Source organism: Vidua chalybeata, chromosome 2, assembly GCF_026979565.1.
Source record: "Vidua chalybeata isolate OUT-0048 chromosome 2, bVidCha1 merged haplotype, whole genome shotgun sequence".
NCBI lineage: Eukaryota > Metazoa > Chordata > Aves > Passeriformes > Viduidae > Vidua > Vidua chalybeata.
The window spans coordinates 105,282,670-105,300,008 of record NC_071531.1 but is presented as its reverse complement, the minus strand read 5'-3'; the positions used below and the strand labels follow the sequence as shown (position 1 = coordinate 105,300,008).

The following is a 17,339-nucleotide window of genomic DNA, read 5'->3' as shown; positions in this document are numbered from 1 at the left end:
GAGTGCTTGTTTTGGCTATTTACAGTCATTTCCCTTGTCTTTCTCTTCTTCTTGACATGACTCTTGTTCCTGACCTTGATTTATCAATTCATATCACCATTTCAAGTGGAGTTCAGTGTGTGCAGCTACCTGTCTGTATCCCCATTAAAATGCTGCATTTGTGTATGTCCATGATGAAATGAATTTATATTCTAGGCCTATTGTTTTGATAATCAGGCACATTTTCTTTCAATAAGGTTGATTCCAAGATACTTTTATCTTCAAACAAAAAAGGATACTTTTATCTTTTTTATAGAACTATAGAATGCTTCAATCTTTGTTTGCCCTATAAATGTGTTTAGTTGGAAAACCTTTAAAAAGTTATATTCAGAGTGTGTCTGTATTTTAAAGTAGACAATGATCCTTTTTTCTTTTAAGTAATTCACAGAAATGACCACTGCTTTTAGCAATGTAAAAATGTTACCGCAGATAACTAAAGAATAGTAGTAGGAATATTGTGCCTTCTTTGCACGGCTAATACATGTGTTAGTATGAAGTGTGAAGCCAAGATACACTTTTACAGCAGTAGGGCTGTGGGCTGTTAAAATACTCAGTCTTAGAATATTATAGATATTTTTGCAAAAGTTGTATATACACCCAGTGAACACTCCCTGTATAACTTTAATGCCTAATAGCGGACTGAATGTTGAAATGCCTACCAGGTGTCGCGTGTGAGGCTCTGGGATGCCCAGGACAAAAAGGTGCCCTAAAGCAAAGCCTGCTGTTTCCTCTCTGCTGGCCCGGGGAGCCCTGCCTGCCGCAGGAGCAGCAGCTCCCAGGGGTGCCAAGCTGGGGGCACAGGGCCCCGCGGCCCCGGAGCAGCTGCGCGGAGCAAGGCGGGAGAGCGGAGCGAGGGCAGGAGCGAAGCCAAGGCACTTGTGACTGCACAGAGCATTTGTTCTGCCTGGTAGAGAGGGAGCAAGCGGCTGGTTTGGGATCTGAGCTCTGCTCTGAGCCTTTCTCTGAGCGGGGCCACTGTCTTTCAGCTGCCATCCCAGAGCCCTGGGCAGAGTGTGGAGAGGTTTTGTGGGCAGAGTACTGGGAGAAGGCTCAGTCCTGTGAGGGATCCTCTGGGGCTTCATGAATTACAGCAAAATTTAACATCTGAACTATATGCAGAAAATATGAGACAGGTGAATGCGGGTTCTTAGATCTATAACTGTGTGGAAACCTTTCTTTCAAGCATGGTAATGGATTATTAAGCAGTATAAATTCTAATGAAGAGATGATTGGGTGCTTTTTAAGTAACCTGCAGGTTGTGCAGGTCAGCAGAGCAAGTTATCCTAAAACATAATCTGTAAAATGGTGCACCTTGTGTTTTATAAATTTGCACATCCTGGTGTCCATTTCTGAGGAGTCTGTCCCTGGGCATGCCACATCTCCCAGGGGCTCAGTGTTACAAAAGCTTGACCTTTCCCATACACTGGGACATACAAAATCTTGCATGTCAACATTACAGTCTTCCAAAATATAGAAAGAGTGTTGTGAATAAGAAGAGTTTTGCAGAGATCTGAAAGATCTTTTTTAACTGTGAGAAATGAGGAACAGTAATGTAAAAAAAGCTGTTCTACTTGGGCCGGGCAAGAGGGAGTAGGGGAGGAAGGTTTGAGTTTAGAAAACCCAACCAAGTCATGTAACTCACAATGTTTGCAACCTATGAAAATATTGATGACAGAACTGAAATTGTGTTATGCTGGCAGATCACAGCTGAAATTGCTTTTTGTGGTCTCAGAGCACGGCTGAAGCAGCAGAGTATTTGACTAAAATGCCGCTGTATTAATAGTAGGAAAGAAACAAGTACCAGAAAGGAATTCCAAATACTTACAAGGTATCTCATTTGGGGACATGTATTAGTTTGGTAAATTCCAATTCCCAGACTGGCAATAATGATTGTTACTGTATACCCTTTATGACTTTCAGAGCAAGAGAAGCCAACTTGAGGAGCATGCATATTGTGATACCCTCAGTGGTAAGTACCCTAACTGCAATCAAGTTTATTACATTTTTGTAGAGTGGAGGCCTTTTCAAGACCACACTTGATGCAGCTTAGTCACACAACAGCTTCAAATGGCATTCTGGAATAGGGCAGAAATGTGATACAGTCCATAATGAAAATCAGTGTAAAGCACAGGTGGTTGCAAGCATTTGTGTGGTCAGATATAAAACCTTTGCTATGGGTACAGGCTACTGCTTTCCCACTTGAGGAAAGTATAATTAAAAGTGGTTTCCAGATGTGCTGGCACACATCTGCTGTTTTTAAAAGAGAATTTTGCAAATACAAACTGAACTGTATTGCATTCATCGTTATAAAGCCGTTGATGGTTTTTCAGGTAATAAAAAGATTGGAGGCATCAACACCCACTGTAAAATTGAAGTGTCTTTAGAAAACAGCATTTTGTGTTGACATTGTGTTCTTAGGATTTTCTGTGAGTATTTCATAACTGAGCTGTGACAAATATGCAAAATTTTTCTGGGCAATAATTAACACATATTTCATGAAAACATGATAGTTGGTTCCCTGCTAGTGATTTAATTTTTTATCAGGTAGATGTAGCAAATTTGTATGATTTTGCTTGGGGTTTTTTTTGTTTGTTTTCAGTGCAGTGAATAAATGATATTATAAAACATTAGGATTCAGTTTCTTTAAACAAATTTTCAAAATGTAATAATCAGGAAACTAGAAAAATATTTCATGTTGAAAATAGACCTTTAATTTCACTTCACACAGAAAGCAGAAAAAATTCTACTTATAGGCTTCCATGATGCATCTTTAGTTGAACTACCTGGAAGAAAATAAATCAGAAAAAAATTAGAAAAGTGATAGGCTTTAAAATATTGCTGAGAGAAGATTACAGATATTTTCTTTTTGCTAAATAAACAACCTGTTTGTCCTAATATCACACTGATTTTGGTAAAGGTAGTATTTCCCCTGGAAATGTTGTTACTAAAATAAAATCCCTGTTTCAGAAGTAAGTTTTCGCAGTTCCAGAAGTTTTAGTTACTGCTACAGCTTGGAATAAGCACAAGGGAAGAATGTTGTGCCTGCCACCTTCTTACTGACTCTTCTTCTAGCATTGCAGAGGTACTCATAACTATGATTTTGAGTTGGTTCTGAAAAAAATGAAAGATGTGATCAACTAGTCTGAGGGTCTTGGACTATTGGCCAGGCTGCTAAATGATGAGAGAAGGTTTTTTAGGATGTCCTGTGTAATATTGCCACACCTCTCCACATATTTTCTTTACTTACTTCCACAGATGTGACTTGTAGGCTCCCTTTTTAAGTGAGAGTCTAATCCTTAGCAATTATCTTAGGGAAATACTGGCACTGAGTAAATCAAATGGATTTCTGGATTTTTCCTCTTAGTTGGACTCTTTCATACAGCAGTTGCTTTTTTCATTTAAACCTTTCTTTCTTGACTAAGCAGAATCTAAAATCTCTTTTTAGGTGTGTAAATGTCAGAACAATTTGCAAAAGATTTAGGCAGAAAAATGGCAACTGAGATCAAATAATTTTAATATAAAACTTAACATATTGTCTGTACTTAAGTTTTTTGATTAGCTTTTCTGTCTGACACCTTTTAAGTTCTTACAAAGGCATTGATGGATTCAGTGAGGGATGCGCAAAGCAACCTTGGTAGAAAATTTCCCTGTGTGTTTGATTTTTCTGGAATAACATAGTAAGTTTCTGTGGTCCTGGTGCTGCTAAACAAGAGTGTTCTGGCTTTAACAATTTCATGCCTCTGAGACAAAGGGTCCAGATCAGCTCATTGCATCTGGTCTGTGAATGGGGACTTCTTGAGGATGTAATGAAATGGATGACAGTCAATAAGAAGGATATTAATAACATCATAGTGAAAATGCTGATTTCATCAATGCTGCTAGTACACCTGACCTTTTTCTTTTAATGCATATACATTGTGATGGCTATGGTATATTATAAATGTTCTATTGTGGCACAAAGACTTCAAATTTGTGCTTCCAGTGACAGTTTTACAAGGATATATTTACTAACACATACACATGCATTTAATATTACACCACATTTAAATCACTGCTTGCCCAGGAGGTAGGATTTTAGCACTGAGCCATTATGTTTGGGTATTTTTCTGGCAAAATGCCATTTGACATGAAACTTAGAAAGGTCTAAAAGAATACAGACATTCAGATGTGAAAACGTGCAAAATGAACACTACCTGGCACTTAAATTACACTCTGCTGCAATTAAGACTTGTTAATAGTCACTCCTCTGAACTGGCTGCTCACATCAGAGACCAGTCCTGGCCAGACCCTCAGAGTTTTTTACATAACCATTTTGTGTAAAGGGCCAGTTTCTATAGAAGCTGAAGTTAGTTAGACAAAAGAAGTAGTTTACGGAAAAAAAGAAAAGATTTTTTAAATGTTGGGGAGGTTGATTCCTTGGCAACTGCAGAATTTTGAGTGCTTTTTCATTATTCACATTCCTATTATTTGGAAAGTAAAATGCTGCCCTGAGTGGGGGAGATGTGGAAAAGTGCATCAAGGAGCATGAAAAAGGCAGTTCATTGGATGGCAAAGATCCTGCCCTGACCCGTAGACACAGGAGACAACCCACCAAAGGTGTATCACCCCTCTAGGGCAGCAAAGCTGCCCAGTGTAGCTCAAACTGATGAGGCACTGCTCCTCTGGGGTATAAACCTCTCCCAGACATACAGTACCATTCTGTAAGAGGCCAGGGAGATGATGACTGAGGGTGGAGAATCTGTCACATATATATGATACCATTGCTGCTATGTACTGCCACTTCGGCAGAATTTCCTCTTCTGAACATCTACATCCTGTTTTTTGGGGTAGTATTCTGGATTCAACAAGTGCAGTGCTCTCTATTTCACCCAGAAAAAGAATTGATAGTCCCTGCTTGATGCTGCATTTGATCTCTATTTAGAATACCTTTTTTTTTTTTTTTTTTTTTTTTTTTTTTTTCTTTGTATTTTTTTTTTGTCTTAGGCTTTGAACTGTTGATGTTAATATTTCCTTAAGATATTTCTTTCTATAAATCAGGAGCATTGCCAGCACTTTTAATGCTTCCCAGATACCCAAATTCACCTTAAATTAAAGACTTCTGGTTGTGGCTTCACAATTAGTTGCCATAAGAATATGGTCTATAATGTTAGAAGTCTTGGCTAAGGCCTTGGGAAGACTATGCCATAGGAAAAAAAAAAAGAATACTCTTTAATATTAAGACTGATTTTTAAAAAGTATGTTGAAAAAAATCAGGGAGGAGAAAGACATATTCAAAATATTGCTAAAAATAATCTTCAAATATTTTGATGAAATGACTTTACAGAAGTTGAAGGCAGATCAAAAAGTAATTATCATGTGTGTCAATATTTTTTTTAAGTTTCATAACTTCATGATCTCTGAAATAGAAAAAAAAGATAGCCTATCATTTATCTTATAAATAAAGGTGAAGGGAAAAGTGAATCAGATCAATTTAAATATTTACTATTAGAATATATTGAAATATTTCATTTTGTCTTGTTTTTCTACATCTATATTAGTCTTTGGGAGAAAGAAAACCAAAAAGATAATTTTGAACTTTAAACCAGAACTTTTTAATCTTGAAAATATTTAAATAGAATATTTAAACAATTTCAAAACCCTCTCTGCTTTTTTAAATGACAAGTAAATTTACACATTCCCTTGCAAATAACTTTATTTTTAAAGAAATAGCCTTTTTTGAGGCAAAATTGTCAAAAAAATTTCCTGCTTACTCTCTCATATATACAAAATGTATATTTTGTACTTATTCAATTGTTGTGCTTGTGATTTTGTACAATCTGAAACATTAACAAATTATCAGTTCAAGATGTGAGTTTTCATGTTCATTCTTAGAAAATGAAGTACATGATAGTAGAAATGTATGGAAAATCTAGTTTCAAATGCTTTGACTGTGGATAAGCCTCATATGCTCATGGAAATAAGACCACTGAAACCATCAGAAATGGTGTGCTTAGTGATTTCCTTGAGGCCAGTATGTGTTCCACCATTATAAATATATTATATGAGACCTGCACGCAGATAGTTACACTGCAAATCATCCTGATTACAGCCATGCAGTAATTGCTGCCCTGAACTTTCACCTCCTTTGGGCTTTTCCCCCAGTGCCTGGGAAACCTCTGCAGTGCATGTCTGTAACCAGAGCAGCATGAACAGCAGCAGGACAGAGTCCCTGGGACACCAGAGGGGTTCTCCAGGGAGGCCCCATACTCTACTGTCCAGCTGGGTGACTCTGATCACTTGCCTTCTTCCGATTAAACTGGGCTGAAATCCCTTGGTATTTTGCTGCTTCCTAATATCATCCTGTTGAAATGTTTCAGTGTTGTTTAAGGAAGGCTTAAAGACACAGCTCTTAGTAGGCTTGTCATTCAAAGTGATTATACTCTGATTTTTACATGTCTTGTGAAGGAATATCTGCTTTCAGCCAGAAATGTGAGCTCTGTGCCTTCTATTCTTTTGCAGGGTGATTACTTGTGGCAGTAGCACTGAAGACAAATATATCCCCATCTCTCCTGTCTTGCATAACTATTTCTATTGTTTTCTAATTGAGTGCTTCAGAGTTGAGGTTGTTTCTGATCAGTGCTGATTCAACTACTGGATGTACAGAAAAGCAAGTATGTTCTGAATATTATTTTCACTTTTGTGTGAGGCAACTAGGAGAGGCCTTTATTTTGAGATACCCAGTCTCTTATAAAACTCCCTTCCAAGTCCAGGTGATTAAAGCAATATTGTATATCTCTGAGCAAAGAGCTTTAGCTGTTCAGGGGCAGAACATGAGTTTCTCTCTCTGTCAGTAGCTCAGTAAAAATGCATGTCTGTGCAGTGTGTGCAGTTGCTGTTGACAGACACTCCCTGTGAGCTTGGGACCCTGTTGGTAGTCTGGAGCATGATATCCCATTTTGGGCACTGGACAGCAAGAAAGGGGCAGAGTGGAGTGACAATAATCAGAGATCCTGAAGGTCTGATTTACAAGGAATGTTTGAATCAAGTGGAGTCATTAGCAAAATGTACTAGGAAGAACAAGAATAACTGGTGGTACCTTGTGGACACGTAGAGGTTCCCTTGTGTTCTCTTCAGCCTGTCTTCCCATTTCCTCCACCATTTTCCACATTCCCTGTTACTTCACCCTGCCCACTCCAACACACACAGTTTTCTAACTTTTCAGGGGGAATTTAAGCACAGTGCTTCTAGCTGTTAAGCTTGTAAAGAGTTGATCAGGAAAATTTAACTTCTTTCATTACAATTAACATCTCCTGTTCAGCAAACTGATTTCTATGGCAAGAGCTACTTTAGGGGATGACATTGTTAAAAGAAGTCTTTTCAGCCTTTATCATGGCTCCTATTTCCAGCTGTATTTCCTAGTGTAGTGCGGAAGTCCTTATCTAGCAAGTTCTGGATAGATGACAAAACAAAAACAAACCCCCCCCCCAAAAAAACAAAAAAAAAGAAACCCCCAAAACCAAAAAACCCAGAACAACCCAAACCCTCTAAACCCTAACCAATTACAATTATAAATATTTCCGCTTCAGCATGGTGGCTTCCTAAGTGGCTAGGAAAGTGCCCATGGGAAGATCCTGTACTTCTAGAATAGCTGAAGATAAATTGGGATTTGAACATTGTGGTAATTTTGTTTGGATTTTACTTTAGCCTTTCCTTACCACTAAGTGAAACAGACATGTACAATGCTAAGAATGTGTGTCTAATGCTAAACAAATCTCTTTGTACATAAACCATGAGTACATGGAGTCTGTATTTTGCCAATGGATTCAGTAACATACTATAATTAAGATTTGAGAACACATAAATGACAAACCCTTGATAAAAATGGTGACCTGCAAAGTCTTAGTGTGTAAGCTAGAGCCGCACTAGGATACTTCCTTTAAAATATGGTGGATATTGGACACCAAGAAATGCATCAAATGTCATCAAAGTTATGCAGATAACCTCTTGTCCAAAGTGCTCAAAACAATGTTCAGATTTTCTCTTTTGATGTGAATGGGGGAGTTACTAGGGCAGAATATATCCTATAACATGATAATAAACACCTGCTCCTCCTGAGCAACCGGGTGTCTTCCTTACTAAGTCCTGACTGTTTACCTCAGTGCTCTACAAAGCAAATTTACAGACCCTGTTTGCCAGGAAGTTCTCAAACTGGAAAGCAAACATAGGATGGAGACAAAATACACCAGGGCATCCAAACCAAGTCTAGTAGAGCAAATAGAAAACATCAACAAAAATAAATGGAGTGAGGGAGCAGAGGGTGTGTTGGAGATGTTTGCTTTCTTGAAGAAAATGAAAAAAAAAATCCAATTTGCAGCAAAAATACAACTGAGGGGGGAAAAAAAGAGTAAAAAAACCCTCCAACTCTATGAAGGACAGGAAAGAAGCCGGTAAAGTAAAACAACATAATTCATGATGGAGTGAAGACCATGTGGGCTTAAAATATAGCAAGAAGGATGCTAGAAATAAAATTTAGGTACAAGCAGGTTTCATATTACCTACAGATCACTAGGAAATATGAGGTTACTGAGTAGAAGGTGTGCACAAGAATCTGTGTGTGCACTGAAAACTGGAGTTTTCAAAAGCAAACTGGATTTGCAGTTAAAGACATATCTAGATAATATTAAAACATGACCAACTGATCACCAGATCCTGGTTCATAGTTGGATGTAAATTTAGAAAAATTAATCTTGTTGAAACTGTATAGTAGTGCCACAGAATGTCAAAGAGGAATCTTGGAAAGGATGTTTTCTAGTCAGTAACTGCTTATTTTTAAGCAGTGTAATCCACTTGAGTGGTGTGGACTTTGAAAATTCCTTTTTCTTTCAATCTTCTCAAGCAGAAACAACAAAAAAAAAGAACAAAGAACAAACTATTTACTTTCATGAACTGTTTGATTCCTTATCAGCTATAGCCTTCCCAAGTTTTTCCAGCTTTCTACTGCTGAGTTCAGCACAGGTGAGGTTTTTTTCAGGTGTTAGACAATACTATTGATGTTGCCTGCACCCTGAATTTTTCTGGTGTGTGGTTGGTTTGCCAAGGTGCTGAACATTTCTATTTGAACACCAAATGAGGTCAAAATTATGAAGCAACCAGTGCAGGAATGAGGCAGTAGGTCTTGCTGCTGCCCTTCTGTGCTGGGTTTCTATTTAACTCAAAGCATAATTTATCTTCTGAGCATAAAGCTGTTGGGGTTTTTTGGTTTGGTTTGGTTTTTTGGGATTTTTGGATTTTTTTGGTTGGGTTGGTGTTTTTTTGGTTTTTTTTTTTTTGGTTTGTTTTTTTTTTTTTTTTTTTTTTTTTTTTTTTTTTTTTTTTTTTTTTGTGGCAAACTGTTATTTTTATATTGCTTTTAAAAATCAAGATGTTGAGAAGACTTGTTATTGCCAGAAAAAACTCACAGCGGAACAGTATCCAAGGAATCAGAATTAAAAATCTGAGTTTACAGTGGGATTTGAATGACACAAGGGTGTCTACAATAGATGTCATGCTTGTGATGAGAATGTAGAAATTGAGGAGCAGAGAAGGAAACAAATAGAGGTCTGTTGTGACCAAAGTTATGAAAGAGAGAGGAGGAGGGGACACCACAAGGAGGTGGATAATCCTGGGTAAGATTTCAAAGTTTTCAGAGCATACCCAAATCAAACCTCTGTGGTCTCTGACATTTTGCCTGTTACAAACCAGTGCAACATTCCATCCAAGAAATGTATGTTGAAAATGTGTTTTAAACTGGAATACTTCATTAGAGTGTGTTCCTGAGTAATGAGCCAGTAAGGGGTGAGGAATTACTCAGCCTAGGAAGTGATTATGGTGGCATGGGAGACTGATGATGTACAGCTCTCAGACCAGAAAAACTGGTGGATGAAATTAGAAGTGAAATTGCTGCTTTACTCTGTCTCTGAGGTGGCATTTCTGTAAAACAATAAAACCAAGATTTTTGGTACCAAGAACATGAAATATGCTTCCCCATGCCTGACAAATCTCAAGTTAAATGTCAATATTGCTTTCAGAGATAGAATTTTTAAGATGTCCTGTCGTGAATCATGTGTCATCTTACAGAAAGTCTTCCAGCCAGAACAAAGTAATTTTCCCTCTTATACACAATATGGGTAATGAGACACAACTGAAAACAGGAAAAGAGCTTTCAATGGGAAATATAGGAAATACTTAAAAAAATATTTACAAAACAGAAGAGGAAGCATCAGGCCCATTATCCTAGAATTAAAGTACTAGTTCAGCAGTTTTCTGTTTATTTTCTAGTCATGAACATTGGTTTCTGGTTTTCTTCTTGTGAGCTGTAGGCACATAAAGCCTCAGTTAAAACAAAAAAAAACAGACTGATTTTTTGTTCTGTTGCCTGTGTAACAACTGTTCTCTTCTCAGCAGTTTAATGTGATATCACATTAGTAAGAAAAATGACCTATATAAAGATTGTGTGCACCATACCCTGGTGGAAAATACGCCAGAATAAAGTTGAAAGGATTTATTTCCAATGTGCTAATTGAGAAGAAGTTAGGAAGGAGTAGTGGTCTTGTTATACAGATGATTTTCATTTATTTGGGTCTGCTGATTATCAAACACTTCAGACTTTACCTCTGAGAAGACAAAAGTGGTATCAAAGTGATTTCCACCACCTTATTAGCAGCGGGAAAGCAAAAGACCTTGGTGTTAAATTAAGAATTCAGGTTTGAAATAAAAAATTTCTGTATATAATTCCCATGGGTTTTTTATGAGATTTTTTCCCGTGTTTCTCTGTAACTTACTGATTTATCTACTGCTCTTACTTTTGTTTTTCTTTAAAGCTCAATCTCCAAAAGAACAGTGCATTTAAAATTCAGCATTAAATTAATAAAGGCCTGCCAAAGATTTTGCTAATAGTGGTTATGAAGCATAGCTTTAGGGTTTTTTCAAATAAAGAAGTGTCATAAGGCATTTCTGTTCAATTAAGTTATTCAAAGTTTATGTTTATGCAGGTAATTAAATAAGATCCTTGTGTGGTTTTCTTGCAGTGCTTTAGTTCAGCTCAGTCTGTCTTTGCTCACACCACGCAGTATTTTCTAACATTTTGAAATCATTCCTTACTCTCATAGTTCAGTTGTAGCTTTTCAAAAATTTGCTGTGGTTTCTAGGATAAAAAATTTGCTTACTGTACCTTCAGTGGAGACAAAGAAGTAGAAATTAATAATCATTAATTGAAACCTTTTATGTTGTTATATTTTTCTCAGGTACCCATTCTTGGAGAGTCTGGTGTTAAAAGATCTGATGTTAAAAGACAGTTCAGAAAATGAGACAATTGGAATTTACTTTTGGAAAAGTCTCTCTGTCAATTGATGGGCATGGAAATGTGACTTCTTAAATAAGTAAATTAGATACCAGAAGCCGAGCTATAGGAAAATCATTGTCCTTTGTTTTGAGCTCTTGTAAAGTGTGCTATTAAGCTTGAGGAAAATTAGAGGAGGATTCTCATAACTGACCTGAAGCAAATTTCAAAATTCCCACCTCACTCTCTTCTCCAAGAGTTGAAGTAGTGCATAGTCTCTTTATGCTTTGAAGTCTACATTGCCTTTTATTAGAGACAGTCTTGCATGACTCCAAACAATGACCTTCTATATTTTAATCTGGGAAGAACAAGTTCTCTGTCTCAGGGAACACATTGCCCCATGATATTTGCTGAAAGTTTATACATAGCAAGGTTCTCTTTTATGTATCTTGGCATGCATTTTAGTTTTATTCCTGGAGACCAACTCCTACGTCATTATAACTTCTATTATAAATCTCAGAAAATGTCAATATTCCATCTGAGGGACTATGCGAAATGCAGAAGTTGGTTGTGCTTTACACATACAGTGCTCATCCTATTAAGGATGCAAAGGCAACCATTTTTGTGTGTTTCAAAAAATAGCCCAAGCATATAAAATAAGAGCTGAAAAGGAGATTTGCACTCAAAGGATTGTCCTTTGCTCTTCCCACATAAAGTTCATTCCCACTTTTTTCTGCTTATTATGAATACACAAATGGCATCCTGCAAGCCTTCTTGCATTTTTTCCGAATGCCAGTCAGATAATACATGAAGAGCTCTTCTTTATATCAGAGATGGGACTGGAGGTGAAAACCAGACGTGGTTGGAATTGCCCTTGTGTAGCTGCAGAATGACATTTCAGAGCCAGCTGGCCTCATTGGAACCTGGGAGCACATTTACAGCATCTTTAGGCAGCATCTCTCTCTAGGAACAGTGTTTCTCTGGTTTTTTGAAAGAACCTGTTTTATTGTGTGTAAAAATTTCTAGGATTTCACTACTGTGGTATAAAAATTGAGTAATTTTTCTTTAGGTCTGCAGGTAAAAAGTGGAGCTAAAAAACTCTAACAGGTACAGGTTTGGGTAAATAATTCATTATAAACTGAAATTTGCAATTGCTAAATCACCAAACAAACTATATAAAAATTTTTGAGTGGCAAGAAAATTATTGAGCCCTGAGGTGTGTAAATACATTTATATATATTGCTTTAGCAGTGTTTTCTTGACTTTTTTTCTCATAAAAATCAGTGGTTTTGAGACAGTTCAAAATCTTGGAAGGCAAATCAACACACATTTTGGGAGCTGAATTTTTAAATTACAATGTCATGCTGTGTCTGATGGCTTTCAAGTTGTGTGGAGCTGATATTTACAGGTTCAGGTAGGGCAGTAGATAGCTGTGCTAAGTTTTCATAAATCCTATAGCAATAATTGAAGCTGATCTGCTTTTTCATGCTAAACATTGTTCTGGGATTACAGTATATTGAGAAACATTGTCTTCATAAGCAGTCATGTGTTTCTAATTCAGCGATTTTAATTACAGGAAATTTAATGATAATGAATAGTAACAAAAAATGAAATAAAAAGGAAAAAAAAGACAAAAGAGAACTTAGTTTCCATCCCAAGAATAGAAGCCTTTTGGTAATAAACTGGTGGCTTTACACTGGAAAATTCATTTGTTTTACTTAGAGCATATATGCTAACTGTTAGCAGCAGTCTTTTATTTTTGCTTTCCTTTTTATTTTCTCTTTTGTTCCCTTTTACAGCTACAAATATCCATTTAATAATTGGGAAAACATGATGGTAAGGTGTGATCCTAAACAGGAAGGCAGCTAGTGCCTTAAGAGTTTGGTAATAGGATATCAGATTTTGTCGATGCTGTAAAATCAGTAATAAACTTTAGGCAAGATTTTGGCCCTGCTGAACATGAGTTTTGCCATTGATATCAGTAGAGCCCAGATTTCACTGCTGGGATGTGATAAGTAATAGCTTGAGTCAGAGACTGTGGCAAGCAGAGGAAAGCTGCCTCTTTGGCTTGTCTCAGCTGAAATGTTTGTGGTCCCTTTGTCTATATCACAGTGGGATCCAACCTCTGCCACTTGTGCCTTTCCCTGCAGAGAATTTTATTATGGACCAGGCACAAAGATATGTAGCCTTCCATTGGGTTGGTTTCCTTTTGTTTTCCAAAAGTGGTGGGAAAACTGTTTGAAGGAGTTGCTGATGCTGTGTCCTCTCTGCTTTAACTTTTAATAAATAAGACTTTGGTATCCCAGTTTTGTAGGACGTCAAAGAATGAAATAACTAAGAAAGAAATCTTCAGCAATTCGCACCAAATTGAGCATAAGGATGATAAAGTGTAGGATCTTAGGCCTGGAAAACTGACCAGTTAAAATACCAAATGATCCAACTATAAATAGAAGACAAATTCATACTATTGTTGGGGAACTGTGGAGGTCATTTGGTCATGGTGATTAATTTGGCCAAGAGCAGCAGTAGCCTATATTAGACAGATTTCATTCAAAATTACCTTTGTTGTAGAGCATAATCAATTAACTCTGGTGATCCTCATGTCAAATGTTATAGCTGATGAATCAGCTTTACCTAACCCCATTGGTAGATTTATTTATGGGCTGCATATCCTGGCAACATACATAGATTTAGGGCATTAAGAAAAAAAGTCAACTGCTAAGTAGCAGCTTGTCTGGTAGGCACTTTTTTGGAAATAGAATCATCACATATCAAAAATACAAACTTCCAAAAGACTGCAAATTCCAAGTAGTGTCTGACAGTCACATTCTTAATTTTTCTACACCTTCTTTAAAAACATCTATTGAATTAATTTTGAAATTGACTGCAACTTCCTTTTAACTTCAGTGTAATTCTACTTCCAGTTTAAAAGATGTTTCTTCATAGCCCTTCTCTTGGAATGTTCAGTAGCAACAAAGATATTAGAAACTTTAAATATGGTAAAATTTTGAAACCTGTTTTGTAGTCCAGAGTGTTGTCTGAAGAACAAATGAAAACCTAAAGGGCTTACTTTTCACACTTGCAATGCCTTAGGTTTTAAAGAAATCTCAGTGCTTTCCTTTGAAACTTACAAAAAAAAAAAAAAAAAAAAAAAATCTGATATTTTTAAACCCCAAGGATCTAATCTGAATCTCACCCAGTCATTTCTGGTTTCTCTGTGCATATTTATAAGCAAAGATCAGGAGACTAAGATAATAAGAATTTCTGCCATCTTTCTTTTTAAGTTAGAACATCTTGATTTGTTTCCTTATTTTGTTCTTGGTGTCATGCCCTCAACTGCCTGCTAAAAATTAACTAGAAAGATGGGAAGGCATGTTTGCAAGCTAATGAACTTTAGCCATTTTAGTTTCTGATGTTCAAATACAGCACATTATGTTCATGATATGTGTACAAAACTAATGTGATACAGTACAGAAGATGGAGCCAGGCTCTTCTCAGTGGTATTCAGTGAAAAGTTGATAAGCAATTATATTTAAAGGCAACTTGAAAAAATCACAGCTTTTTACCTGGGGATGGTTAGCATTGCAGCAGGATGTTCAGAGAGGCTATGGAGTGTCCATCCTTGGAGATATTTAAGATCTGATGGACACAGCCCTGAGCAGCCTGCTCTGACTGACCCTGCTCTGAGCTTAGCTGGCCCAGTCAATCTCCAGAAGTGCCTTCCTGCCTCAGTTTTCTGTCTGAATCTATAATATTGTCTTGGCTAATGTAATAACTTTAAAAAATGTAGGAGATTGTACGCTAATAGTCTTACAGAAACATAAATCAACCAGATTCTGAAATTGTATTAGTTGTACTTACATGATATAAAATATGTTGATAATATGTATTTTGGGTAGTATTCAAAGCCAACCTTAAAACAGAACTTGGTAGCTCTGTTTCTAAATTAAAAATCAAAGTATTTTTGCTGTCATCATAAACAAGAGGATTCTGAAGAGTAAAACCATAGAAGCTGAAAAAGCAGAAAAGTCACAATGTTAATACTGTGTTTAAAACCATGTCCTAGAGGCAGACATTAACCAGCTGAAAAACACATAAATTAGGATTTTTTAACGTGCCAAGTTGCACAAATCATTCATTAAAATTGATGAATGTTTTCTTTCTACTTTTTTTTTTTCCTTCCATTAAAAGTGTGTTTTCCCCTTGAAGCTGCCCCAATTTTTTAGGAGCTGTGCTCTGTCCCTGATTCTGGAAACTTGGGTGTGCATTTATGTGAAGAGCTAAAGATTTCAGTGGGGTCCAAGTGCAATATGATGATGTTGTTAACAGATTTATTTTCATACTGGGATAGCACTCAGAGCCTAAGCCCAGAGCCCCTCACTCTGTTAGGCACACTCAGAACAGAGCAGGAGACTTTCCTGCCCAAGGAGTTTCTCCTCAAGCACACAGTCAGGGTGAACTCCCCAAGAGCTTCCGTCATTGCATTGGTATGCTCCACCTTCCCCCAGCTTTCTATAGGGCACTTTGGGGAATATCTTTCCTTGGATTAATTATAGTTTTTTTAGGGAAACTGTTCTTGAAGGTAAAAGGTATACAGAAGAGAGGAAAATAAATTAAGGAATGGAATTATGACCCATTTGGAGCGTCAGAATGAGCAGGTGGAAGAGTGTGTCTGATATCTGACACTTGGATAGTGTATTTGCATGCCAAAAACTATTTTAAAAATTATTAATTGTTATGTACTTGCATTAGTTGATAATGCAAAAATTCCTCTTTTTTTTTCTTTCTTTTTTTTTCTTTCTGAATTCATAGGCACTATATGTCGATAGCTATGAGAGACCCAGTCTCTAAAATGGTGCCCTTTCACTGCATCAGTAGCTAATGTCCTCATCAGCAAACAAAGAAAAAACATCCCAAATTTATAAACAGTTCTTTTGCCTTTAAATTAGCATTGCCTATTTAGATGTGTTTGTTTACTCTTTTTTAAATTTTATTTTTAACTATAGTTTAAAGCAATAAACCAAAGCTTTGAATAGCATACATGGACATGTTTTAATATATTCATGAGTGATCAAAATACAGTACAGAAATCACATATGCTGCTCTGTTGCAACTTTCAAGGTTCAATCCATCATTCTGGAACCCAGGGGGCTGAGATTTGACATCCTGCCTAGAAACCATACTTCAGATTGGCTGGAACCATGCCATCTCATGTTCAGGTTAAAAGAGCAGCTGTAATTTGTCTGGGTAGCACTTTGACTATGCACAGCAAATTGTAAAACCCATTTTCAGGAATAAACTGGAAGATAAAATAGGTCCATTTGCTTCATTTCCTGATTCATACAAGATTTTCATCATTTTGATACAATACCACTTGGAGCTTGATCTTGCAATGATGTAGATTTCTGTAACAATTTTTCTCAGATTAGCAGTTTTATTTAGCCTATATACACTATGTAGAAGATTTCTCTTTTGACATTTAGTAGAAGCCTTTTTCTATTGTTCTTTGGAACTGAAAATATGAGAATAATTTCATAGTAGGAGTTAAGTTTATATGTGATTGCCACAATAAATAAACTCCAATTGTACTCTTTTTCAGTTGTAAATACCAGATGTGAAAATACTCTATCCTGTTCTCTTTTTTCCCCTTTTATGTCTTAGTGTGGCTTGCTTGCAAGGGAGTAGCAAATGTAAGTGATCCCAGCAACACAAAGATATGCCTTTTATATATATATATATATATATATATAATTTTTCTTTATTGGTTTGGTTTCTAAATATTTTATATTTCAACATTTAGTGTTTGCAAGTGTGACTTGGTCTGAGCAGCAAGAAGGGAAGGGAAAGGAGTTTTCGTGTCATTTAGGACCCCAAGAAAACTCATCCCAGGACAGACTTTCCTCAAGGGATTTGCCAATGAGCCCAGCTGTGGGCATCCGGATCAGAGGTGGCCCCTCTCACCTGTACATGGAGGCTGTGGGTTTTGTTTCAATTCTTTTTGGAT

The 17,339-nt window shown here is 36.8% G+C and overlaps 1 long non-coding RNA gene across 1 annotated transcript in view; it reads left to right on the top strand.

Moving 5' to 3' along the window:
* LOC128802581 (uncharacterized) overlaps window positions 1–17,339 on the top strand; it is a 310,109-nt gene that overhangs the window by 131,695 nt on the left and 161,075 nt on the right. The window contains exon 4 of the long non-coding RNA XR_008435497.1: window positions 1,960–2,008. This is a non-coding gene — a long non-coding RNA (uncharacterized LOC128802581). The remainder of the gene's footprint in view (window positions 1–1,959; window positions 2,009–17,339) is intronic.